Source organism: Aptenodytes patagonicus, chromosome 6, assembly GCF_965638725.1.
Source record: "Aptenodytes patagonicus chromosome 6, bAptPat1.pri.cur, whole genome shotgun sequence".
NCBI lineage: Eukaryota > Metazoa > Chordata > Aves > Sphenisciformes > Spheniscidae > Aptenodytes > Aptenodytes patagonicus.
Window position 1 is genome coordinate 19,015,979 of NC_134954.1, and position 27,773 is coordinate 19,043,751.

The following is a 27,773-nucleotide window of genomic DNA, read 5'->3' on the forward strand; positions in this document are numbered from 1 at the left end:
GACTTGACTTTGAGGTCTAGCTCAGCAATCAGGAACAAGCCAGCTCCCTCCATAACTACCATTCAGTCTCTCAGTGTGAAGCCTACTTGAAATGGTTGTGTGAGGGACTCGGCTGCCAGTCTCTGCTATTTTCTTAAACAGCATCGCTTACCAGAAAGCCATATTGTTCCTGTGCCTTAGGGACAGAGGAGTGAAGGGCCTCAGGGCCATGACGTTTGCTGGATCAGGTGAGGCGGGATCCCCAGGAGAGCTGAACAACCCCCTCAGGGACTATGAGACAGGGACAGCCTCCTTCCCCAGAGGAGGGATGTGATACAAGCTCATGTGCTGATCTGTTTCTAAGTCTAAGACTTCACAATATACCTTGGGTTTACTCTTTGCTTAGTTTCAAAATGGTAACCTGTGAATCATAAACATGACCTTACAAATCCCTTGCATAATCAAGTTCCAAATGTCTAATGCTTATTCAGATAGGCAACATTTATATACTTTTTTCCCCCTCAATGTCCTGATCTGTGTGTGTTTGATATCTACAGACTCTAATATTCAAAGAAAACAATTAAAAATACAGTAAAAGGTAGCATTTCTAATGAGACTTTCAGCTACATCTATATGTATAGTTTTTGTAGATATCTTGCTACCCATAAAATAAAGAGATAATGTTATTCTAGACATATCTCACTAAACTAGTGCCTATAAGAATAGCTTGTAACTGAGAATGCCTAAAGTGATTATTGGAAAGATTAGAAATATCTGTCATATTAATATATTTGGGTTTTGTGATTTAAGCTTTGTGGCTGTACATCTGATTCATCTCGCTGAATCTGAGTTACCGTCAAGCTAACTATCAAAGGCTTCACTTTTTCTTGAATTTATTTAATAGTACAGTCTTAAATTGAAAACACAGAAACAGGGTTCACTGCCTGGTATTCTCCACGTGGGATGTGGATGCTAAATCTTTAACCTGGACTATGTTGTGCGCTAAGTGATCTCTGTTTATACTACAGTATGTTACGAGTATCAGTTTGCTCTAAATACATTGCTTTTAAATAACTCCTGACAAAGAAGAGGAAGGACTGCAGATACAACGTATCTTTTTTTGCTTAATTGTTTACACTGATCATAAATAATAATAATAATAATAATGATAATGATGAAGATGTAGACTGACTACAGAAATCCCCCTAGTAAAATCTAGGAGCATTGGTATGGCAAAATTTCTCAGTTTGATGTGACTCTATCTTTGACAGTTCTCCTAAGGTAGGTTATTTTGGAGAAAACATATGTTTCCATTTTCTCTCCCTCGGCTTCCCTTTTAGTCCCCAGGCTCCACTAGGGTCACAGCAACATTAAGGCTTTTGTCACTGTGATTAATAGCTCTTTAGATCATCTTTAATTCACTCACTAATGACTGAGGGTCTTTCTGCTCTCCAAGTAATCGCGTGATGTATGAGCCGATAGTACACCTTGTGGCAGAGGTGAAAATCATTCAGGCAATGCAAATATTGTCACGAGGACAAATGTTTTCCCTGTTAATAAAAATTAATGAATTCTACCCAGGAGCTAGTTAAAGAAGCTCTGGTGAGAGAGATCCAAACACAAACAAGTTCTTGCTGTTTGGAACCATTAATTCAGTCTTTCTAGATATGTGAGGATAATTATTATTAGTATTTCTGCATCTACAGAATAGATGAGACAGTGGCAGGTTGATTTAATTATACAAATGAATTGCACTGCAGGTAGATCTGTCTTTCAGTTATGGCCACTCGCTGGTCTTCAGTTGAGAGCTGCTATTTTGCTTTGCCATGGTTATACCATCGGTTTCAATGCTTTGCGGTTTCTAAATAAGTAAATTCCAGTTTCAGGCTGAATGCTTACTTCCAACCAAGAACTGCCTTGGTCAGGATATCGGAACTGTAAAATGATGCAAAGATGTTTACATTTTTTTCAAGTCCCTGTTACACATCATAAAAGGTTGATGAAACAGGCTGTAAATTAATTGTCTGGAAGACGAGGAAATCCTTTGAGTATCTTATTATATTTATTGCACGCATATGAACAACAATAAAAATGCTCAGTCCCTCAGCCAGGTCACCTTATGAGGCGGTCGTTCGTGTTATGATCCCTTCCCTCACCCGGGGCTCAGGCTTCAGTGTGCGGAGTTGGAAAGGTGTGTTTCTTATTTACTGATGGAGCATATGCCATGGATAATGCTGTTGTCTTTTTGTTTCATTTTGATAGTCACCAATTCTTTCTTCTGATGACAAAAAGCTATTGTCTCAGTGGAATAAATATTTCTGAATTACTTCCCAGTCCCAACCCTATCATTTACATCTTAGAACAAGAAAACAGTAAACTTTTAAAAGACATAATTTTACCTCTTCACAGTGCTTATCTACAAAGGAACATATTACTGAGGGGGGGGAAAGAGCTCTAGTTGTTACTATTATTTCTGGTAGACACCCAAGGAGAGCAGCTAATTTGTTCTTCATTAATGCCAAGGACAAATAAAAAAAGCAAGGACTGAATTATGCATTTATTTCCATTGTGGCTCTAACATGGGCTTCCGCTCCCCATCATCCTCCAAAAGAATTCCCAAACCTTTGCTGTGCATTTCATGTGATACCATAGGGTGCAATAATATGGTTTTAAAAGAAGATGAATTTAGTGGTGAATCTTAATCGAAGGCAGAAAATTACATGCAGCTCCCCTGCTGAAAGGAGGATGGACAGTTGGCTACAATCAGAGGGTTTTTTTGCTATAGCTCAACAATACCTTTTAGTATTAGTTCACAGAGGCCTGGGCAAAAACCTTAGAGTCAAATTTATTTGGAATTTGAACATTTTTTAAACCTGGGCATGTTGGCAGTTCCTTGAATTCCACCAGTTGTCTTCATTTTGTGATGAGCTGAGCCAGTCTTGGACCTCAGCTTGAATTGTGGGTAACTGGAGATGAAATTCCCAGCCTGTACAGCCTGTTACAAAATGAAAGGTATACAGAGCTGACCTTTCAATTATTAGCACATGAGTGTATGTATCCAGGTCCTCCTTTTGACAGCTAAATGCCACAGGGCCCAAGCTCAGCCCCTTGGGGTTGAAGGGCATTTTAAAGTGATTCACTGGACTTTGGATGTGCCCCTTACAATGGTTTTGTACTTGCGTAAAAACCAAAGCACTTGGATTTGAAAAGATGTTAATTAATAGTTTTTTATGTGAAAACTTCTTTTTTATTCACTGTAGAACATCTAAGTGTTCACTGAAAAGGATTTTTAATTTTTCTGTCAGGAGAAATATTTGGCCCTTGTCTCAAAATGCAGTGACAAATTATATTGTCTCATATATGTATTAAAAACCCTAATAAAATATTAAAAGAACTGCTATACTGTACAATACATGTTGCTACTAAAATGTATAAAGCAGCATTCAAAAATGCATTGCCATACTAGAGACAGAGCCAATTTTGTCCCAGCAGAATAACTCTGTGGAAAACTAAGGATGGTTCTCTGGTATGCTTCCGGAGATGTAACCATGACATATTTAGGGAACTCAAAATCTGGATTTCACAGCTTGTGTCTAACCTGAGAAAAACAGGCTATATTGATTAAAGGTTGTTTAAAAGAAAATAAATCGGGAAAGATTTCTTACTACTCCCCAATGATAAATTGCTGCAATGTTTTCTTTTATTATCACCCTGCTAGTCCTTTACTTCTCAGCCCCCAGTTAGGCATCTAAATAAGATCCAGATTTGCCAAAGTGCTCGGGAGTTTCCACTGGGATACTTTTTCCTGAACTTCCAGAAGAATTAGGTAACGGAGACTGCCCGTTTGGTGTCACAGCGGGAACTGGTCTGTTTGGCAGCCTTGACCTAAAAGGTTTCAATTTTCTAGGTGTTGTTGCGTCTGCGGTTTCAGGCGTGTCTACAGAATAGCGTGGCTATTTCTGTATTGCCTCTTGCTGGAGAGCTCGTGCTTCTGGTAGTGGTTGGGGTGAGAGGGGACAGTGTCCCCACGGGGTGGGTCCCTCCAGAAAGCCACTCTCTTTTAAAATACCCAAACCTGTCCTGTCACTTTGGGTGGTTGGATGTCAACCACTTTCCTTGACACCAAATTACAAGCAGGTAGAACAGCCATTGCTAGAATAGCGTTACTAAAGTATTACTGGAGCATAATCTGCCTTTAGAAAAGTTTTGATACTGTTCTGGTGGAAAGTTCTAACTCTGTCAAAGGTTGGATATTAATATGTAAGTATATATACACACACTAATTATTAGTAAGGGAAGAGCATTGCATTAGGGTAGAACTTGGTCCAGCCATGGAGTGTTACTTTCCTGTGAAGAACCAAGAGATACTCAGAGCACATCTGGCAGGCTTGCATTTTTGAGTTTCTTGGTGATTTTTATATCCTTGGGCTTAGTTTCTCCTACTCAGTTTCTTCTAGTCCAGCTCTTTTCTGTGTGGAGAAGAAATGTTTCCATACTGCAGAGAAAATGATAGCAGAAACTAAACCAGGCTCAGTGCAAAGCAACTTCACTTGCTTCCTAATCAGTTTGAGGTGGGAAAAGCTGAGGAGGGACATCAGTAGGACTTTCCCAATCCCTCCCTCTCTCCATTTCCCTTTCAGGCTTGATGAGCTGAAGCCCAAATGTCATCCATGCCTGGGCTTCTATGGGATAAAATCCACCCTACCACAAATGGAGCAGTTGTCTCTCCACATTCAGGTCAATAGGTAGCAAATGGGTACAAGAGAAGGAGGCCTGAGAATTTCATTAAACCAATTTAAAAAAGAAATTTAAACAATTGCATTAGAAACTGGGTACTATCCATTGTATAGGATGTGAAGGATTTATATTGGACGACTGTCTAATCTTCTGTGTAAGTGGAACTTCTTTGGCCTTATTTTGAACCTGAAGTAATAAAGAAGGAAATGAAAGCAAAGGTAAACTTAAAGTATTGTTTTACTCTAAATGCTTTCAGTAAAGGGCCTTGTTATCTAATGATTGGTACTAGATGGCTTGTATAAATCGTGGTGTTTGTTCTCTGCACTCATGGCAAAGGATAGCAGAGGCAAAAGGAAATCAATTGGAACTAGCAGGTAACAAATGACCAGTCTTAGGCAAGCATAGCAGATGGGGAAAATAGAGTTGTGGGCATACATTATTAGGAAATGCAGTGGTAACTTTTCCCCGTTATTTAGGAAATGCAGCAAATAATGAATATTTTCGATGGAGAGGGCAGCTCAGACAATGAAGAATGTGCAGATGTTTAAATAATGGATTGTATCTTCAATGCCTTCTTAGAAGGGGTTTTTGCCCTACTGAATTATCAGTATCAAAAGGGGAACCAGAAAGTGTGATGGCAGCTCTTGCAGAGACAGGCAAACCCACTTCATGCCAGCTCCCCAAGGAGAGCGCTGATGGAGCCAGCCCAGCAGTGCATGGTTCGGAGGCAGCTCCAGAGTTGCCCAGGGTTTTGGGAAATATTCTGGCAATTTTGTGCCAGACTGAACCCTGCAGAGTGGCTACAATATTGTCGGATCTGAATTTATATGAGGATAAGTTCCAGTAACTTTCTGTTTGGGGATCTCTCTCTTTACTGATAGATCTTTATAGTTGTTCAAAAAGATTCATTTTTGTGGAGCATGAAAACCCCATAAAATAGCTCAAGAACAAGCTCTGCTACAATGGAGAAATAGGGTTTTACTGGAGATACAAGCAAAGAAAGGACCAACTGGGCAGCAACTCTTTTTACAAGGACCTGGTGGGCACCTTGGCAGTGAGGACCAGGGCTGGATCAACCGGAGCTTGGCTGATAATGAGTTATTATCCCCTTCACTCGCCATCTGCACCCAAAATATCAGTTTTGCACTCCTGGTGCAAGCAAGATTTTGGAAAACTGGAGCTGGATGTAAGGACGAAAAATGGGATAAGTAAGCACTGGGATCCAGCGAGGTGGGGAATCTCCATCCTTGCTGGCTTTGACGACAGTCCAGACCATGCCGTGAGCAGCGTGGCTGGGACTCTGTGTTTGCCCTGCGCAGAGGCTGATGGCCAAGGTCCCTTCGGGTCGATCTGGTTCTGGGTTTGCCCTTCCACTGTGCTTGCTAGGCTTCTTGGAGAGCCTAATGGCTGGTCTGAGTTATTAGTCCTTTACATGTGAGCATGTGTGCATAGGTAATGGGGAAAGCTTGCTTCTTTTTTCTTACTTTTCTCAAAGCATCTGAACAATATTCTCTGTATGTTGCCACAGTGTATTAGTTCTGCAAGCAAATCCAAAAGTGCTACAGAGGGGACACCCTAACACCTTGAAAAGTATCAGTAAAAACTGCTGAAAGCATCAAAAATAAATGAATCATAGGGTGAGAACTAGTTTGACAGGTAAATAGGCACGACATAAAATGCCTCTGGAATCTGTGGGATATATGCAGGTATAAGGGGGCTTCTAAGCCATGGTTCTCTTACAATGTCTGGTTCCTCTCTCTGGGAAGGATTTCTAATAGATTCAGGGAGCCTCAAAGTTTTAGTAGGTCTTGGGAGAAGAAAGACAGCTCTGTGAGGGAGAGAGGTTTGGTTTGTTTATGGAGAAAACTCACCAGGCACGTTTCATATTGTGTCCTGCTCAGAAGAACAACCAAAGGCTTTCACGCTGCGGAGGAGATGGCGTTTCCGTACAATAGCCACAGCTATTGTACGGAAACGCCATCTCCTCCGCAGCATGAAAGCCTACCTGGAGATGGGCTTGCAGCCTCCTAGAAAGCCCCTGCTCCATCAGGAAAACATTTGTGTTTTACAATTAGATGCTGGTTTTTTTTTACTGCCCCGGATCTGTTCCAGCCTGTGGCTGCAGCAGTATCTGAATGGTGGAGTTTTGCCAAAAGCGTGCAGCATAGCATACTCTGTTTTACCATAGCAAGTGTGGAGGTGAATGAGTGTTGTCGAGAAAGCACCATGAATACCCTTTTCCGTTATTAACTGAATTTACTATTTTGCTGGTAAAAGTTAACAGCAGAAGGCAAACATTAATTTCACATCTGTGTGAACTTTTGCTGGAAAAGTTTGGTGGCTCATCGGGTCATGGGGTAGAAGCAAATTTTGACTGCTTATTGCAAAACAAAACAGCTAAAATCTCAAATATTTCAGTCAGTCGTGACTTTAAAAATATCCAGAAGCATATTTGAATAGGGGACATGTAAAATAATATCATAATCTGCTCAGGCTATTATGTGAAACAGAAACACGTTGCAAAAATCATTACCTGTATTTATTCACCCAGCTCCTGCTAGTCTCACACCACGCGCTTGTGACGCCTCAGTGGTGTAAAGCAATATGCTTGGCCTCCGCTAGTTGCACATCAGCCCCAGTAGTAGCTGGGATGTTGGATAAATGAATGTATTTTTCTTTCTACTTCATCAACAGCTCTGAGCATCTTGCTTGGTTCATAACAAAGAAATTGTAGTAGGTGTTTCACTGCTTGGATTTTTCAGCCAAATCCAAAGCTTTAAGAAAATCACTACCAAGGCATGCTCTATAGACAGAGGAATATTGCACTCGCTTTTCTCATCAGGAAGAAAACTCATCATTCATCCCATGAGGATTCAATGGAGATATCCTCCTAGAATGGTGCAAGAAGATAAAACCGTCCAGTTAATCTATTCAAACCTCCAAACTTTGAGGGTTGAAGGTAGGGTTTGAAGGAGTTCTTCAACAGCTTAGAATTAAAATAATTAAAACCAGCTTCGACACAGCTCTAGGACAGATTCTGCATGAGTCCTCCACCCTCCCTAAAAAAATTGGCACATGCTGCTTTGAATGAGGCCTTATTCTGAATCCACTGCTGGGCATGCGAAAGGAAATACGATGGTGTGACTTGGGCAGAGAGAGATGCCAAATGCAAATCAACCTAATTGATGATGAAAGGCAAAGTGAGCAGACAATTATTTCATTAAAATATCTAAGGTGGGGTTATTAGTGCTCCTAAGTAACTTCTTTGAGATGTGGGAGATTTGACATGGCAGTGTCCTATAAGTTCTGTCTCTGGGAGAGGGGACTCTTTCCTTTTTGATTTTGGACAACATTGCCTGGGGGATCTTCAGCCATCAGAGATGGCTTTTTTAATGGAGAAACAGATTTACACTGCTGGTTATCTTAATTTATAGACTGAATTTTCAGAATGTGGAATTGACTTCATTGAGGTTTGGGGTTTTTTTGTTGTTTTTTTTTTTTATTACAAAAGCAAATAGAAATATTCAAATCAGATCACACTAATTAGTGGAACTAATTATGTTTTCCCAAGCATCTCTCTTCTTACCTATTCTGCAATGAAAAATCATTTGCTCATGATGTAAAACAGGAGAAAGGAGATTGCCATGACAATTAGCAGTAATTAATGAGAAGCTTTGAATTGCTTGGTGTTAACCTCAACATCTATTAACAGGCAAGGCTTGGATTTGCCCACTGAGGGGTGTGGGTATGCACAAACTCCTTCCCTCCCAGAAGGGAAGCAAAGAGATGTGGGAATATGACAACAAATTAAAATGGTTTCACCTATTCTTTAGTGAGTGTTAGAAATAGTCATGTGCACCTGCTGCAAATTCACACCTGTCATCATACTTGCAACAAGTAAAATGATACTGGTAAGTGTTTTAATTAAAAGGAATTTTTAACTCTTTAGGGCATATTTAGCTTGACTTGAATAAATGCATGATCATTGCAGCTGCCTGTAAGATGTTGCTTATTTTCTACAGAAGCCTGTTATGTTTCAGAATTTATTTTCATTTCATACTGGAATGAAAATCAATCTTTGGAAACTTTTTATGAAAGGGAGCTGTATCAAAAAATAGCATTTTTTAATGTCAGTAAGATCAAGTTCCTTCAAAGAAAGGTCTTTGTAAAGAAAGGTTCCCCTCTGCCCTGAGACACACAGACACATAGATACACATATATATATTTATACAATGGAGTCCACCTGTATTCAGAACTAAAAAAAAAAAAAAAAAAAAATCTTTTGGCTGAAAATACCTTCAGCAATGATGCATTTCCAAAGATGTTCCCATTTGGGTTAAATAGAAATGATTGAAACCACTAGGTCAAGCTCATATAATTGCATTTTACAGCTTCTCCCTACACTGCTTGTCGCTCACATCCATGGCACATGTGAAATTTGTATGACAGACCCTGATAATAGTGCAACAGAGAGCATGGATGACATCTTGCCCCATGTCATCAATCAGTAGTTTGCCTTTAACAGCAGGGAGATCAGAATTTAATTGATGTATTTCGGATTGGTCGGTAAAATGCTTCAAAGTGTTTTACATAATTTGAGATCCTGTGTAGTCAGTAGATAATATTCGCATTTAGGGATGTTTTCCTTTGGAAATATTTAGGTTTGAAGTTGTGAGCCACATGACCGGCTCTTCCTTAGAAGTGACATGTGGAAGAGCTGAGAAACAGATCCATCTTCTGCACTGCTGCTTCCCTGTAATTGCTTCCTGAGAGCAACTTGTCCTGGACGTGATTATTGCAGCAATGCAGGAGGAAGTCACATTTAACCCACTGAAAGGGGAGATCCTGCTTTCAGTTCTCCTCTTGCCCCTGCTTTCTCTCCTGATTTATGGATTAATCGTATACTTGCTCTCGACACAGCTTTGCATTGTCTCTGTCATGGTGGCTGGGATGATATCTCCCATTCTGAGGCTGCTTGGTGTTGGAGTTGTGCCGTCTCTAATTGAACAGCTGATGATTGATAATTGAATACAAGAATAGGCTAAAAAGTTTGGCTTGTTTAGCTGAGGAAAATGAAGGCTGATAGAGGTCATGACTGATACCAAAGGTGAAAACACACCCAGCAAACCATTTAAGCTAAAGGACAGTGCTGGAACAAATACAAATGGGCAATAAAGTGCCCATGAATATTCTGAGGCTGGAAATGAGCTTTCTCACAATAAGAAAGGTAAAAGAGAGGACCATTTCCTCTGTAGGAGTGATGACTATCTGCTGGTGGAGCTGTGTTGGTGCTCCAGCGTCCTGGTGGACCAGGCCACCATGAGATCAATGCTTTTGGTAGATGTATAATAGCAGGCATGGATTCCCTGGTGTTGCACCAACTTTTGTAACACCTTTTGCTGTGGATAAGAGGAACCCGCCTGTTTTGTTGGTTTTCATGTGCTTGAAAGGGAACACTGTAAAGGATGAAAATATCTCGAGGCAAAAGACAGTAAAGAAACTCACTTTAGCGTCTTCCCTCTCCTTTCTGTCACTGCCAGACTTTTTGGATCCCAGGTTGAACGTGGCAGACTGAGGGGTAGGAAGCTGACCCCTTGTAAGATTGAGATATTTGACACTGAGAGCTGCTGGGTTAGAATAAATGTGGAGACCCTTTGTCTCAAGGAATTTCATTCCTGAGCATCGCATTGTTTTACTCCTGTGATGTACGACCTATTTTGCTATATTCTCTGCTGAGTTGGGGAAATAATCTTAGAGAGGTCCTTTGTGTGAGGGTCTGTCATTTTGTATCAAGCTGTAATGCTGGAGTTTTGTGCTTGATGGTGCTCAGTCCTCAGTGTAATAATTTTGCTTTCAAGAACTGGTGTTTTCAAAAACATTTGTTAGCCTCATTTTTCTTCCACTGACCTGAGCAGTAAACCCCACGAGTGGAGTTAACCAAGGTGTGGCTCACTTTTGAGAAGCCTTTTCCAGGCCTCGCTTTGTCTCCGTGTACCCCTGAATTGCTCCATGTGTCGTGCATTGCTTTCTGTCACTGCTTTTAAAGCAAAGTGGTTTGTTACTGGAGTTTGAAAGTGCTTCGCAGTATTTAATCTAATCAGTGAAAACTTCCTCATCCCATTATTTGGGCAATTTTGGGGGAGGAGTGGTTGTTTTCATTTGGGTTTTATGATTTACACTTTATTTTTATGGCATGTTTGTTCAGGAGGAGGATTTTTCATTACTTTCCTTTGTAGTGATTGTTTTGTACTTTCTTGGGACAAAACCGGCTCTTTTGAAGGTCCGCATGCTTACGTGCAAAATATTGGCAGATCTCTGAGTCTGAGGAATGCAGTGGAAACCATAGTGCATCCTGTGCTTTGATTTCTGCAGATCTCCGTGTGTTGGTTGTGGTTATGAAGCATAGTTTCTCGCTTCTTACGCCTATCAATGTTAGCTTCTACGATCGTTTCTTATTCATATTAAGCTTATCAATACCAACTATGAGCTGATTCAGTTCTACTCTGGACTGGGTTAAATTAGCCCTGAATCAGGGCTGTAAATGCTATGAGCAATGCTCTGACAGTTCCTAATGAACTAGGAAAATTACAAAAAGTTTGCTGGTTTGGTTTTCCAGTTTGAGGCAGCTGCATGGTTTTCTGGACTCCTACCATGGGCAAGATAGGTGCTCAGCATCTTAGGGAGCCAGGCCATTGGTAGAAAATGAAATAAAAGATTTCCTCATATATATAATACGTCCTGGGTATATTTTCTTCAGTGAACAGTAGGACAAGGGTATCTTTGCAGGTTATATGTCCTGTTCGGCTCTGGTGTGTTTAACCCACTAAGAATAAAATTGCTTTACTCACATGACTAAAATTGGATTTAAGTGACAAACCACTCATCAATAAGCATGAAGGTTTTACGGTCTGATATTTGGTTTCCGTGTAAGAACCGAAATCTGCTACCAGCGATAATCTGCATCGCTCTCCTCGATACGTTTGTCAGCAGAGTTGACATTGCAGCTCAACTAGTCTGGAATCATATTTTATGTGTAGCCTGTAGATTGGGATTAGAGAGAAAGAGGACAGCAATACTCAGAAGTTGCATGGATGTCACCTGAGCTGGTTTGCATCTCCAGACATACAAAACAGCCATACTGCTAAAATCAAAGAAAATTTACCAAATCCGCTTTTTTGTTGTTGTTTTTGAGGGGTTTCAGAGGGGCTTATTTTTGTGTTTGCTTTTTTTTTTTTGTTGTTGTTGTTCTGGGTAGTCTGGGTTAATTTGTCTAAGCTCCTTTTCCTATTTATTTTTATGGTTGCTTCTCTTCTCTTCTGAGTGTTAATTTGCAAGATTACATCTTGTTTAAATTTCCCCATTGTATGCGCGTCTTTAGCTTGTTTTTCTGTGTGTTATTTTCAGGGGAAGTGGAAGGGGAAAAGAGAAAAAATAATCCTGCGTCATTGAAAATAATATGAGCTTTGAGCATTGTGATGTCCGCTCCATATCATCAGGTGGCTCTTTTGCACTGGGAGAAACACAGCATTCGAAAAAACAATATCCAGCAGGAACCCTTCATGGGGTTAATACTTTGAATTTCACTGTTCTTCATCCCTACTTTCCCATGTTTTTCTTCCCTAGCAATATCTCAACTTGCAAACTCTGGCAAAAGTGCAATTATGCAGTTGAAACTCATGAGTTAAACTCCCCCCAAATGGAGACTTTTTAAGGAAATCCCATGGTATTCAACAGCATGTGTTTTTGTGGACAGCAAACCCCTCGCACCAGGCTGGTAAAGCAGCAAGTAGAGGATTTTCTCCTTCTCCCCCATCCCCATCAGACTCTTGCACTTTAGGGCCCATCTTCATTTTATTCATCTCATGGGGTCTGTGGGTCTCTGTCACTGGTGATGAGAACAGGACACTGGGGTTTCTGCATCTAAACATGGGCAGCTTGGCCTCCTCTTCTGCAACGAGAGGCTAGAAAAATACATTTATCTCTTACTGCTGGTGCAGTGTAGCTGGTTTTGGCTTTCTCAGGCAGCTTTCAGGTTGGGTACTAGTTATTTAGGGCTGTCAGACCACTTACAACCCACCTTTTGGTGCATTTTTTGCCCCAGGAAATAAGTTAGGACAAATCTGTAAGCATCTGTTCTCTCCATCGCCATCACACATTGCTCTGATTGTTGTGTAAACACTGCTCCTTGGGATGCGCCGGCATCACAGGCCGCCTAATTTGTTGCACTTGGATTTTTTTGTAAATATTCACTTTGTGGATATTAAATAGTAAGCAGATGTCCATCAGAAAATGTGCTTTATAGACACTCTTCTGTTTGACAGAACTTTGACGAGCGGATACATATTGACTAGTAGCTTTTATTTTTTGAATCTATTTATTTTAACAAATCAGAAATAAAGAAAAAAATTTAAAAATAGGCTTTCACCAAAATTTTAATTTATATTGCAAGTTATTATATTAACCAGTCATTCCCAGTCTCTTATTCAGCTTAGAGTTATATAGTTGCACAATCACCCCCTAAACACATATATGTACACGCAGAGATGCATGTACATATGCTGGGTGAACAGCAAGTGTGCCACTGGTCCCTAAAATGGTCACCCTAAATTAAATCTGGCTTTTTCACATCATATGGGCTTTTGGCCACTGATTTCAGTGGATGTGGACCATGTCCTTCTAGTCTGGCTTGAGTTCAATGGAGTCCCCTTGATTTTGCTGAGAGCAGGGAGCGCTGCCGTTGTCTGAACTGAAGCCTCTTTTACTCAAGCATCTGATTTTCGCTGAAACCATGTATATCGTAATGACCTCTAAACTAAATTTGCCAAATGACTTCCTAATCTTCAAAACTATTTTTGCCACTTCTACTGTTAGTAAATAACACTGCAGAAAAGCTGCTCTAAAGCAGGGAGGAATCACAGAGGGGAGTTCTTATCAATATATTTCCTCAGCGAAAGCTTTATGTGGCACCTCTGGAATCAATAGGAGATTTGTCACTGATTTCAGTAGGAATACCTTGCTTTAAAAGAAGAATCAGGCAAATCCCGTTCTCTCTGTATATTTGATATATGGCACAGGATGCACAGTTTTCTCTGGCACTTCCCAAATTCGTAATTCATATTTCACCTTAATGCCACTTTGTGAATTTATTGGCAGCCAGAAGCACTCCATCAGGGTTATAGAGTTTTGCCTACCTTTTGGTGGTTATAAGATTTTTTTAAAGGGGTGTTTAGTTATTTTTACTTAGGTGCCACATGGGTGGGTCAGTACCAGCCTGCCACCGGAGCAAAGTCATATTTTTAAGAGACTAAGAGAATACATCAAAACTCTGCTAGCAGTTTCATGGATGGGGGGGGATATTTGGTTAAATAGATGTTTATCTGGGAAAGTCATCATCTGGCTAGCAGCATACTGAATGTTTCTAAGCAGCTAACTTATGTATACTAAACAAATTTGGTTTGGCTGCAGCTAGAGCTGCCCTGTGGAAATTCTCAACATACATTTGTTTGATTGAGCTGTCATTTTCAGTTGATCTGCTGATGATCTGTGTCACTTTGTTTAAATGTCCTGGTGGGTTTTTTTATACAGTGCAAAACCAGTCCGCTTTCTGTGATGGATTAAATTGAGGTGAAATTCGAGAGTTACTCCTGTTTTCTATTTCTGTGCTCAGAGACAGGTGGGCTGGAATGACAAAGAACTTCACACACAAACACATTAAAACCAAAATGGAGTGGATGCCCTTATGATTTAAAACATCCGTAGATGTGTCAACTACCAAATGCTCCTGTTCAAAGAAGTTGCTGGGATTTGCACTTTAAACAACAAATAGTATTTATTTGGTCTATCCTATCCAGCTGAAATACCTGGACAAAAAAGATATCGAGCTCTTTTTCTCCTGCAAAATTCCCTGTGGGTGTATAAGTGCTGGGGGGTTGGCCTCTGATGAGAGAACACAAGGTTAACCACAAGATGAAGTCCCTGGTGAGCAGCAGGGAATGGAAATGGGCTCTCCTGCATGGTGGGAGTCTGCCAGCCCAGTCTGGAAACTGGGCAGCATCTCTGGTGGTCTCAGCCCTGGAGACATGCTTTTTGCAAGCACTTTCTAATAGACCAGATCTCCTTTCGGACCGCAGCACTTGGTTCAGTTTTTTTGCATTTTGGGAAGTATAGCTCAAGCTTTGGGCTACTGGTTGTGCTCCCTTGAGGTTGGTACGTGTGAGATCCTGGAGATCTTGGAGAGGAGTGGTGATGGTTCCAGCGGGGAAAGCGGGGTGGCGTGGCGCGAGGACTGACAGCCAGCTCTGAGCACTGGACCTGGGAGAGAAATCCCATAGCCAGGCTTGGCCCCTAACCCCCCTTCCTCCAGCTGACCTTTCCGTAGACACCATCCAGAGCCCTCACTAAAATGCAGCTTTTCTCTGTACCCAACGTGGGCTCTTGTGCAAGGCTCACCAGATTTCAGTCTTTGCTTTAGAGCTCTTTGAATGCTCACTTTGCTGATCTCCAGCTTTTCCCATGTGGGCTGTGGTCCGTACGCAAACCACGAACTAAGGCTCTGCAGAGCAGCCGGACTGCAGCTTTGTGGGGAAGCAATAAGGGATGCAAAGTCCAGACAACTTGTTTATTTTCTAAACTTGCCACTGATTTAGTTTGTGACTGTGGGTCAGTCATGTTCACCCACATGGCTGCAGTCTGCCCATGGGTGAGACGGAGGCATGGTTGTGCATTGAGTGCTCTTTCAACATGTCCTCACGATAATACTTGTATTTTTTTTCCTCTGACATGCTTGGAGTTATGCATGGCCTTACCTAACTTGCTGAATTAAGGTTCACGGGAGTGTGGAGAAGGTCAGTTACATACCAGTTTGATGTCTGCTTTGAAAAGTGCTCTAGGAAGAGTTGCTTTTATTTGACTTCAGCTTCTAATAAGCTTACCAGGGAAAGTTTAAAATGCAATTTGTTGCTTCTACTTTCTCACTCGGAAAATCTCTTCCATGAGCAGCAATTTCATTGCTGCTGCTTGAGCGAGTGCAGCTCATGCTGCTCCTGCCTTGCTCTGCTCTCCTGGTACAGACACTGATGCTACAGTGAAGGGTATCTGACAAAAGAGCTCTTTTGTGACCACTTATGGCTTTGTGAAACATAAGTCTAGCTTGAAAATTTCTGAACATTTTTGGCTTTATTTTGGAAAAAAGAAATTCAAGTCATTCTCAGAATAATGTCAGGAAAAGCCACGTTATTTTCCTCACATTTTAAAAAAATACTCCTCAAGCCATTTTTGCTCAAGGACTCCTATCACTTCCATGACTTAGGATGTGTCTCTGTATATACATAATATTATATTACATATACATGTTGTATATATACGTTCTTGTCATTATAAACAGTACTTAAATACATGTCCATAAACATAAATAAATATATAGTTAAGTACTCTTTATAACAGAAGATTGGTCCTTAGTGACATAATAAGTAGAATTAAAGTGTATAACAACTGCATGTGAGTTTGAGCTTGTAGGTCCTCTACGATCCTTTGGGACAGAGAGCACTGCCTGGGCCAAGGTCTCTAATGGCATGGCATCCAATTACACTAAGGCTGAATTTGCTCCATTAACTATTATGTATTTATTTAAGCTGTCATATATCAGCCTGCACATGAAAACAATAGAACTCGTGAAGATTGCCAGTTTGAAAAAGAAAAAAAAAAAAAAAGATTCTTTTTCAAATTTGCTTCCAAGTTATTGGGATGAACCAGAAGCTTTCAGAGTGCTGATTTATTGCTCTCTGCTAGTGGCTCACCAGGACCCCTCCGCTTCTCCAAGATCAACAGCTTCATAGAAGGCGATACAAGGTGTATGAAACAAAGAGTGGAATAAATTACATTAACAGTTATCTTTCTTTACAGTTAATATATATCAATAATATCTGCAAAACGTTGGAGGCGTTGACCAGGAAGCCATGTAAAATAAACTGTAGTCCTACTCTCTTTCTTTCTTTCTTTTTTTTTTTTTTTTTTTAAGTCAAAATAGATCTAACTGATGTTAACTGTTTCACAGCAGGGGTCTCATTCTGGTTTCACACTGGTGCCACTGTTGATTTTGGAGGGGGGATGTGATCAGAATAAGGACTGTCACTCCTCCCACCTTACAACAGGCTACTGGTGCTACGAGAACACTTAGCATTTCCATACTGTCCTGCTTTGCATCTTCAAAGCACTGGGGAGAGATGAGCTATTCGCTATGGGGCTCATTGCCTGAGACAAATGAAATAATATGATCCTGTGCAAGAAATGGGAAACCCAGAAGGGAATGGGAGAATTTGTTACTGGATATTTTTGCAAAAGCAACTGAGTGTGCAGTGTCAGTGCTACTTGTTCCCAGCATAAGTGAAGGGTCCATGGCTTGATGGACCAGGGAGGTGAGAGCCCAGGAGGTCTTTCCTTTTAGTCTTGTGTGTGCTGAAATATCTTCTTGATCTTTTTTTCTCCAGCCAGTCTTGAAAAACTCTAGTCTTCGCTTCCCAATAGTTTCTGTGTCTGTAATATCTCTGGCCATGAAGCTTTGACTTGCATGGAGGTCTCCAAACACATGAGACAAGGGCACCATTGGCAGTCAGGCTCCTGGTCCCTGAAAGCTGCAGGGGAAAGGTTTTCCCTGTGAGAACAGCAATGCAGATGGATGTAACCAATTTTGCTCATTTTCTTACAAGGAAAGAAGAAAAGGGGTGAACAGAGTGAGGTGTTACTCTGCATCCAAGTGAAGGGTGTAGCAAAGGGTATTTTTTTGGCTGAGGTTGCAAATACTTGTTAAAGAGGGAGCAGGCACCTCCTGGAGTCGGCTGTGGGCCACCAGCAAGGGAGAGAAGCAAGAGTGGAAAACTCTTAGTGTTGAAAACCTCAAAGCAGTCAACCCACAGAGCGCTTACCATTCAGAGATGTGCTAGGTAAATTATGGCCAAACACTCTCAGAGAAGTTTGTAAATTGCACAAAGAGCAATTTTATAGGAAACAGGTGACAACATCCTGGATTTGCCTAATTTCTGCAGACACTTTTCCTTTTAAAACAAGTCTCCTGATTGCTCAGCAAAACTCTTAAAGCTGTAATATTTGGGGTTTGGATTTTTTTTTTTTTTAAGTTCTCTGAATGTTTTCCTTTTCCATGATTTTTTGGTAATAACATGGAAAAGAAAATGAAACAGTTCTGAGAAAAGTGGAGAGAGTGGAGAGAAGAAAAAGTGTTTTCAGGGAAAAGCTAACATCTGTTTTTCAAACACCTTCCTGTAGCAGAGGATGCAGACTGGGCATGGGGAGGGAGCTGTGGTCACTGAGAGTGAGGCAGTGCAGCATCCTTCAACCGGGCTGAACGAGTATATATATCTCCATATGGGTGATGTGGTTGTAAAAAGCCTGGCGTTTCCCCCTGTCCTCTTATACACAGGACAAGGAAAATAATTGCTGTAAATCCTTGTAGCTCATCACCCATTCATGTGTGCCATGTTTTCTAGAAAACATGAACTATCTTAGAAAGGCAATGGAGAATTGTAAGTGTATTTAGCAGGTGCAGTTTTTCTTTGCCTCCATCCTTGTTTAAAGTCATACCACCATGGACTCTGCGGCTTGCTTTAGGGCAGCAAGTAGCTTTTTCCCGGTTGTGCTTGGATGCATGCAATAAATGCTACCGGTTTCACAGACAAACCTTATCTGCATCACCGCTGAAATTATCATTTCATTAAAAAAATTGGCAAAAGTCACTATAAATCCTAGTTTGCTAGGACAGACCTGCCTTCCAAAACATGCTGGGAAACACAAATATATTTTATTGATCATAAATATTTTGTTGATATTAAAAATTAATAAGTGCTTATTTAAAATGTACAGCTGGGACAGGTAGAATTTGGTTTGTCAGTACAAACTGTGGAAGTGTTTGGAGGAATAGGCAGTGTCTGGAGCAAAGGGAAAGTGGGATCAGTGGAGATAATGTAGATAAAATCAGTTCAGAATGCTTTTTTTTCTGGACAACTGAAGCTGGAAAGATTCTTGCACTCTGAAAACGTGTGTATGTTGTGTTGAGTGAGATACCGATGAGAAGAACTTGTCAAAGCTATACATGCCAGCCAAGGACCTAGGTTTCATGAAAACAAATGGGAACAAATTGCCATCCGTGTCTTGGAATAACCCCACCCAAAACAATGCCGTCATGCAGGAATGAAAGTGTTCCTCCATATGGTGAAATAAAACTGTCCCAAAGGTTTGTGTTTTTTTTTCCTAAAAATACAATGATTTTACTCATCCAAACAAGTTGGAGATAAATGTATTGTGATGTCCTAGAGAATGACACAGAATACACCCGCACATGTAACGAAGTATAGTTGCTCTTAAGATTCATGATTTTCCAATCAACTAAGTACTTCCTGCTTGTTACTGGGTGACCTTGCGTACATATAACTACAGCACATGCTGCTGAGAAGTCACTTGCAGGAAAAATTGTGGCCTTGTATCTCCTCGGAAACAAATGCTGAAAACCAGTCTTGCCAGACCTTGAGTTTTTGAAGTGGACAGCATTATAGGATTAATTATTTGATACTTTTCCTGATTAGTGTATTTGTTATGAGTATTTCTGTTAGTGTTTCAAGGACTTATCTACAGTGTATCACAGTGTCACTCAAATATAATTAAGACTCTCTCACCGTAATTGCATAATTAAAAAGCTGTCTGGCTGCTGGTACAAAACCTTCTACAGCAGCTCAGTTTTCCAGAGGCAACTCCTTGAAACTCCAGCCCTCCCTGAAATACTTGGCTATAGCATGCGAACGGGTACATTGTCGGTACCCTGCCATGTCCATTGGGCTGTCTATGATAATCCCTCAGCTCTTGCTCTTTCATCCCCAGCTGTCGTCTCCCCACTGGTCCATGTCCTCTACTCTTCCCAAGTGGAGTGCAGGCAGGGCGTCCCTTTGGGATTCAGGCAGGGCAGGCCCCCTTACCACCTGTTTCCCCAGGGCCTTTTTGCCATGATGGTGTGACTATACAAGCATGAGGGAGGGGATGGGGTGGCTGAGCCTTCACCAATTCATTTTTTTTTAACCTATTGGTGCTTAGAGTGAGAATTGCTCAGCTTTCCAAAGCAGATGTGTGGGTGTTTGTAGGCTAGTGCTGAAGTGGCTGCTGGCAGGAAGGGGTTAAATTCCCTTTTATTCATAATGCGTTTTTGAAAAAAAACTTCATGACCTGGCTTTTTTTCCTTCTTTTTTTTTTTTTTTTCAAGTGATTACACTTTGCTGCATTATAAGGGAGCGAATGCACTTGTGTCTCAGGATCTACCAGATACTGACATGCTCAACGTCTCCCGTGGCTTACCAAACACATCAGGGATGTGGACCTCCCTCTGTTTTCTCATTATGTCAAATAATGAAATGTGGAAATAATTCTAATCCTTTCTTCTGGTTGTGCTGTACCTCTGAAAATATGATAAACTCAATCCAATTAAAAGTCATTACCTCTACAAGGCTCAGTCTCTATCTATAACCTTTGTTTTATAATTCACTCTGTTATCTGTCTTCATTATAATTTGGTAGAATAGTCATCTTTTATTACCGCTTTCTGTTAGAAAGAGGCATGTGATTTCCAGTGCTACTTTGTGACACATCTCAGTTTAAAACAGTAAAGGTCTACTAATGAGTAAAAAGAAGTTCAGTTACGCTGATTTATTAAATCAAGATAAAATTTCATTTGTGTTGATTATAATACTGTATGTTTAAGTAATTGTTTTGATTTAAAAATGTTCTTTTGCAGCAATAGTTTTTCATCATGTCAGGGACTGTTAAAATGCATTACCTTTTCTGTCTTAGCCCAGCTGATACAGGTTTAGTTAAATTTTGTTCCTGGTTAGTATTTTCTATATATGTGGCTGATCTCACTAATTCACATTTAACTTTCCTGTCCTTAGTTTTCTCCTAAGCATGTTGGCTTCTCGTGCCATGTCAGTGTGAAAATATGTCATGTTTACCATTATGGCAGTCGAACAATGAACAAAAGCTGGCTCCTCTAATCCATTTTCCTCCCCTAGCAGTGACCAGTACTCAGGGCTCAAAATTTCAAGGCAGATTATTTTTTCCCTTGGGTCTACTCCATGTAGAGAGTCACGAAGGACGTTAGTGAGTATGTGTTAGCTGCTGCAGCTCCACTCGGTTGAAATATTTTACTAAGATACAAATTTAAGCTATTAGTTAGAGTTTCAGCATGCCTTGGGCTGCCTCCCAGCCGGCGTGGATCACTACAGGCTCCTTGATAGCTGCAGATCTGGCCCATAGTATATCAAAACCTACAGCTGGCATTTCCCTCTTCTCTTACCCCCCACTCTGTGTAACCCAGAAAAGATTTTGAAAGTCAAATATATATTTATTCCATTGAGGAAACTTTATCAACCAGCACCAAAGTTTATTGGCACTAGCTAGTGATATAATGGGTAGTTTAAACCCTGCTAACTGCGAATAATTTTTCAGCGGTGTTTATGATTCCAGTAGACTCTAACAGACCAGAAGTACAGATAACATAAATATTTCTACCAGAGATGATTGTACTGGAACTATAAATAAAATTAGACCTAACTTGTAAATAAATTCAGTGCATGCCAGCCAACATTTATAATTCTTTGTTGCTGCATGTAATACAGTCATTTATATGGAAAGTGCACAGGAACACAAGCAGCCAAATTCTGCTTTTCAGTTACGCAGGTGCAACTCCCCCTGACATCAAGGAGAGCGGCTCCTGTGCAAATGAAAGTAGAATTTGACCCGTAGTCTCAGTGCTGGACTCTAATTAAAAGCCAGCGTCTGGTCCACATCAGATGCTTTATGACTGTGTTACTCAATTAGACATGAATGACACTAGACAGAGCACCAAACGCTACTAGTTATTGTAGGGGCTGATAGTGAGAATTGCCAGAGCTGACGGGCAGGTCCCTACACAGTTACTATATTATGACTTTGCTGGTCTAGTACCAACACTTGGCAATGCTGAAATTATCCTGTCTCAAAGGCCTGATGCTCTTGAGTGTGTGTAACTTCGCTTCTTGCTCGCCTGTGGACAGGTTTCTCCCAAGCGCTCGGTGCTTGGTGCTCATCCTACCCTCAGGAGCTCACTTCTGCTCCCAGTATGAGCCTCTTGTTTCAGGGTTATTTTTTCTGCAGACACAATAATTTAAGACGCAAAAGCTGCTTCCCGTGCAAGGAAGGTTTTTAATTTGTCTTGTGAATTATCCACACTGTTGTTACTGATGTGCATCTTATGATGAGGCACAGAAAGAAGCTACCAGCAGCACTGAGCCCTTTGCACGGGGCGCTCCAGTGGTGATCCAAACTGACCTCCCTTTCCTTTTCACATGGACACCGCAGCCCATGGTGCAGCACTGTGAAAAGCTGGTGATTTCTATACTTCAGCCCCAAAGTGCACTGTGCTCAAGCTGCCTTTTTCGCCTGCCTTTGTCTGTGCGGCTTTTCCTACAACTCCCTCTTCTGCCGGCGTTGCAGAAGGGTTTGCTTGGCATGGCTCGGCACTGTGGTGCAGGGAGGCTTTGCCGAGCGCGCCGTGTGAATGCCCTCTGCAATCTGCAGTGACACGAGCACGGAGGGAAAGCTGAAATCTGGGCACCACATTTCCCTCTCATTTTGTTACATTAGTGTCAGCCTGAAGAAATTCGAGTGACTTTGGCTAACTCCAGCACAGACACTGATCTCATTTATTCCTTGGTGGAAGTCTAAAGTAATTACTCTGGATTTAAGTTGTGTAAAAGAAATCAGAATCTGGCCTTTGGGGCCACCGCATGGGTGCTTTGGTCCCCTTTGCTCTTGTTGCGTGGTCCATGAGCATAGTTTTCAGGGTTGGACCTTCTGAGTGTGTTCAGGACAGCTTTGGTTTTCTCATGCTTGTGTTAGGGTCAAGTAATATGAGTATGCAAAATACCCATGCATTTGAAGGCTAATGTTTGTGAAACTATTTTTCTTTGGTAATTGAAGTAATGATTCAAAACTGCTTCAAGCGTCATGTTTATCTCTACACTTGCTTGTAATCTCTTTTGTTGTACAACCAAACTTTCTGTTTGTAAAACAGTTTTTCTCTCCCCTATTAGTTTTATGATTTTCACCTAACTCTGAATTACTAGCTCTATTCTGTTTAGAATCTAATCTCATTTGATTAGGTCTGTCTGATGCTTTTCACAATGGGGTCTTGCCTGGGGCCCCCAGACTGTGTTACAATAAAAATAATAATAAATAATCATCATCAGGTCCAGCTCCACAGAACAGTTCTGTGAATAGGAAGCAGCACAAACCAGTTTCAGGTACATTAACTGATAAAATGTTTGAGTAGAGTAATGTAGCTCTTGGCTAGAGTCCCTTCTGTGTCTGGAGATAGTAACCCAACCTCTGCATGTTTCTAAAGCTAAGGATTCTTCTTTGCTTCTCCTCTAGAGGATGTAGAAGTGGCCCCCTCTGAGCCATGCCTGCCTGGTGTGGGACTGCCAGGTGGCTCCCATGTAGTTCATCACTGGCTATATGCTCCTTTTGAAGCTAATGGGTTTTCTTCTCTTAATTTTCTGCTTTTCCTGACCTCCTGTGTTCTAGACCGATGTGGATATATTTTGTAATCAATCAGTCCCTGCCTGTAACAGTTTTTTCTTTAATACTTGTTCAAACAGAAATTCAGTTAAAGGTGTCTCATTTGTATGCAACAGGAAATGCCTGCCTCCTTTTCAGATATCCCTGCAAATACTCCACGCTGATTTCTTCAGTGCTGAATAGAAATACTAGGTCAAACAAATATAAATGCTCTCTGGTGTCTTTAAAGGATCTGAGCCAGGGCTTTGTGGTACATTTAGGTCCACCCTCGCCTTATGCAGGAGAAGGGACTAATTCACCTAATCCTATTATGTTTCTCCAAAGCCTTCGTTAATGTATCCTCTCTAAAGGCTCATATCAGACATGGTCAACAGCGCTAGTGGAGCTCAAAGCTCCTGACATGTGATGGACTTCTCCCACCAAACAGAGCCAGGTCCTTCTGATGTCTAGTCTTTGGGGCTAGGGGTCATCTTTCTCACCTTTGAGAAGTTGCAGGCACGAACCTGTGTGTATCTTCTCATTGCAAAGAGCCACTTCCACATTTATCTCAGCTCTTACTTTATCCTGCTTGGAAGATGATGGCATTAGAAACACTTCTGAAGTAGGCTCTCTAGATGTTTTTGCTTCCAGCCTACCTCCTTCATCTGGAGTAATCAGCCATCCAGTTTATGATTAAGTCACTGGTAGCCACTTGCATGACTCCAAGTGCAGAGAACCGCATTTATGTGCCAGAGAGTTTATCAGTCAATAGTCGCTTTGGGAATGTATATTCATGATTGACAAATTGCCTGAAGAAAGGGAGAATGGATAGTCTGTATGGATATGTTTCTGTTTGTTAGGGGTGGCTTTGGGTCTGGAGATCTGAATGCGGACTTGATCCTTGAAGGACTTTGTGTGAACTTTGAGTTGAAGACCACCCTGAAACACTGATATGTGCAATAGGGTAGCACGTCCCCTTGATGTGAGATGCCATCATGCGGCATTTCAGCTGCAGAAAGGCACGGTTCCATTGAACGTGCGGCCCAGCATGCTTTTGAAAACAGCATGCCTGTGCCTCTTAGCAATTGCAACCGGTGGAAAGCGGTTGGGTTGTCTTCAGCAACCTCTGCCTCTCCCAGTCGTTAGTGCCTTCTACCTAATTGCTCTTGCAGAGGAAGAGTGTGCTGAACTGCTAAGAAGCATCCAAATGGAAGGAAGTCCTCTCCTCCTCCCAGTCATGCACAGGAGCCCTCATGGTCTCGAAATGACCCCAGGCCCCGGAGTTATGGCGGTAGCTTTGGCACATCGCTCTCACATCCTCATCAGGCACATCCCCAGCACGCAGCCACGTGCACTCTTTCCTGCTGGCGTGCAAGGTTGTGTCAAAAGTGCAAACACAGGTGTCCACCCTGGTCTTTTAGTAGCAATTAACCTTTCCTCCGGGGTTTCCTTTGAAGCTTGCTCATGTTTTTATTGTAAAATAGCGGTGAAGAATTTTATGGAGGCTAATGTCTAAGCTTCCACATTACGTAATCTCATCTGTTCCCTTATCAGGGGCCTCGATTTTATTTCATCCCATTTCTAGTGGGGATAATTACTGGACTTTAAAGAAGCCATCTTGAATTTCAAAACTGCAGTGCTATCTGTGTGAATGGTTTGCCGTTCACTGGGAAAACGATGCTTACCAGCACAGTCCCTGGGTCTAATTCTAACCTCACAAAGATTTTCTATCAGTCAATACCCCATGGTTTTGCTGGAAGTCCCTCTGATCCATGTGGGTGTAAATTTTAAGGGGAATAGTCCCTCACCCTTTGAAAATGAAGACCAGATCTTGGTTCATGGACATTGATTTTAATATAGCACCTTTTATCATTAATTTCACAAATATGTCTTAATGGTCTTCCCATCTCTTGGTCAGTCGTAATTCAACTTCTTGTTTATTTTGAGGTTTTAAAATACATTTTTGTTAGAATACATTGCTATTTCAGGCAGAATAATATTTCAGTAATCCGTTTTACCCACACTGTTAGGGCTTTGGGGCATATAGGCATATTATATTTTCCAGAGCTTTCAACCTGAAAGCCCATGTTTAACGACGACATCGGGTGTGGCTGCTGGAAATCAAAGGAAGCACAATAGACCCAGCAAATGGACTTGTCTCCCTGCCAGGCTTCCAGAGGCCAATTTATCAGCTGCAGGTTTGACCCTATATGGCTAAAAACGAGTGTAGCCAGAATGACTGAGATAAGCATAACTGAGGCCTTTGAGTCTGCGAGAGAGAAATTAAACTGGACTGTCCCTGGGGGAGAAGAAACATCTGCAAAGCCGTGCTGGCTAAATATTTAAGGCTAAGCTTGTGCCGGCTTGTGGGCAGGCGCTGCTGGCAAGTGGGGCTGAGGAAGGTGGCCCTTTGGGGAAAGGCACAGAACAGGTCACTGCTTGCTGTGACTTAAATGATTTGGCTGAGCTGCTTCGTTGTTCAGTGGAGGAGAGTCAAGCATGGCCACGGGGCACAGGGAGAGCCTTGGTTTTATGGGGCGCTGCTTGGTGGGATGGGGGACAACAGCAATGAGCACATGAAATGGGCTTTTTAAGGAATTTGAGTGTCGGGCACCCAGCTGTCATGGAAAATCAGTAGGATTTAGATGCCTGAAGTTTTTAAGGCCCCCGTTCCAGTGAGCCATGTGCTTATCATCATCCAGATCACTTTCCTTGTGTGATTTCTCTTCCTGCACCCCATGTGTACACATGGGTTAGGTTGGTTTTTTTCCCTGTTTCAAAAACAGCTGAAGTCTTTTAGGCAGGGCTGCAATCTAAACGGTTGGGGGAAGACATCTGAATGGGAGTGAGCCTGCCCTGGGTGGACGCAGCATTGCTGCCAGCCCATGAAGGCAGGGAGCGCATTGGAATTTCGGGGATGCTCAGGAGGCATAGAGCAACCTCTCTCGCCTGTCCCACCGTGCTGGGGCAGATCCATGTTTGGGGGCAGCAGCAATGCCATGGCATAACAGAGATGGCTGCTAATGTGGTTGTTTCAGTGCAGGGTGAAATGAATGGTGACATTCAGCTGGAGCTGTATCCCTACCTTTTTCATGTCTTCTTTCCTGTTCCTTGGAGTCCAGGTTGAGTTTTGCTGTGGGTCAGCCCTGGGCAGGAAAGTACGGGCATGGGCTCGTACATGCTAGGCACAGAGCAAGCTCTCTGCGCCAGTGCTTTCATGAGCCCTTGACATTTTTGCCAAGCTTGGCACCACTGAGCTATGACAGGCAGGATTTCTGAAGCACAAGCGATGGAAAATCCCTCTGTGTGTCCTTCTCAGCTAAATGGTAGAGTCAGTCAAGATTTTCTACTTCTCAGAGTGCCAGGTATTAGGAAAGTGACAAACTAATCAATATTGAATTCAATCGTTAAAGTGCAGGGAGCGTCTGCCAAACCAGAGGCCGAGGGAATGGGTAGCTGAACTTTCTTGTGACATGTATGAGGTCATAGTGCCACATAAAAGAAAGAAAAACAGTTCATGGCTGTGAATAAATTGCTCACAGATGAAGAATCCAGTTTGCCAGTCATGTGATGGGAGCAATCTATTCAAATGATTTGTAATGTCCCAGTGTTTGTCTTAGGCAGTACCAGAAGCATGAAACTACAGATATAAAACTGTGAGATAATATGTAACAAAGATGTGAGAGATAATGGGCTATGACCAGTTTCCAGTGGAAAAGGCATACGGTGCTAATCTACCATGGATAGTTTCTTAAATGAGCAAGAAATTGAAAGAACATTTTAAAGTTTCCTGTTTCTTCACTGAAATGGAGTCATTCTGAACGCCAAGCCCAGCGTAACACTTTAATTTCTGGGCCAACCATATTATGCAAATATCCTCATGCTCAGATCTTAAATACCTGATCTCTCAACTTCATTCCTTGGAGAATAGTATTCTCGCCTCGTATTTAGGTTAGAATTAAGTGGAATGAGTTCTGGTATGTAGGAAAAGTACGGTAAGGTTAATAAAGTTAAGTGAATGTAAATAATTAAGAAGTTTTTTCGTTTGTCTTTTTGCTCCTTTTGCATGTATTATTGGGTTGAGTACTGTATTGCTGGTGCAGCTAAAGCCCCTGCTGAAGTCACTCAGAGTTTTTTGACTAAAAGGAATTTACAATCAGCCTTACATTTTGAGTTGTCAAAAATAGTGAGCTTCTCTTTTTTCTTTCTTTTTTCTTTTTTTTTTGTTTGCTGGCTAAGCCCCAGAGATGAAGGGGTTTTTTTTAATGTGTTTTGGATCTGCCCCAGGTTTTTTTTTTGCAACTGTAAAAGGAGAAGGTTCATGTTCTCTATAAGGTGCTGCTTGGATCCTGAACTTATTTTAGACCATTGTGTTTCTTGGAGGTCAATGGTAAGACACTGATTTACATCAGTTGAAGTTCTTGCCAAGAGTTGTGTGGTAGACTGGATCCTTTCCTCCAAAGACTAATT

The 27,773-nt window shown here is 41.5% G+C and overlaps 1 protein-coding gene across 6 annotated transcripts in view; it reads left to right on the forward strand.

The window, feature by feature from the left end:
* The window catches only part of MECOM (MDS1 and EVI1 complex locus), a 354,166-nt gene that overhangs the window by 129,997 nt on the left and 196,396 nt on the right, over positions 1–27,773 (forward strand). The gene's annotated exons all lie outside the window — the stretch shown is intronic.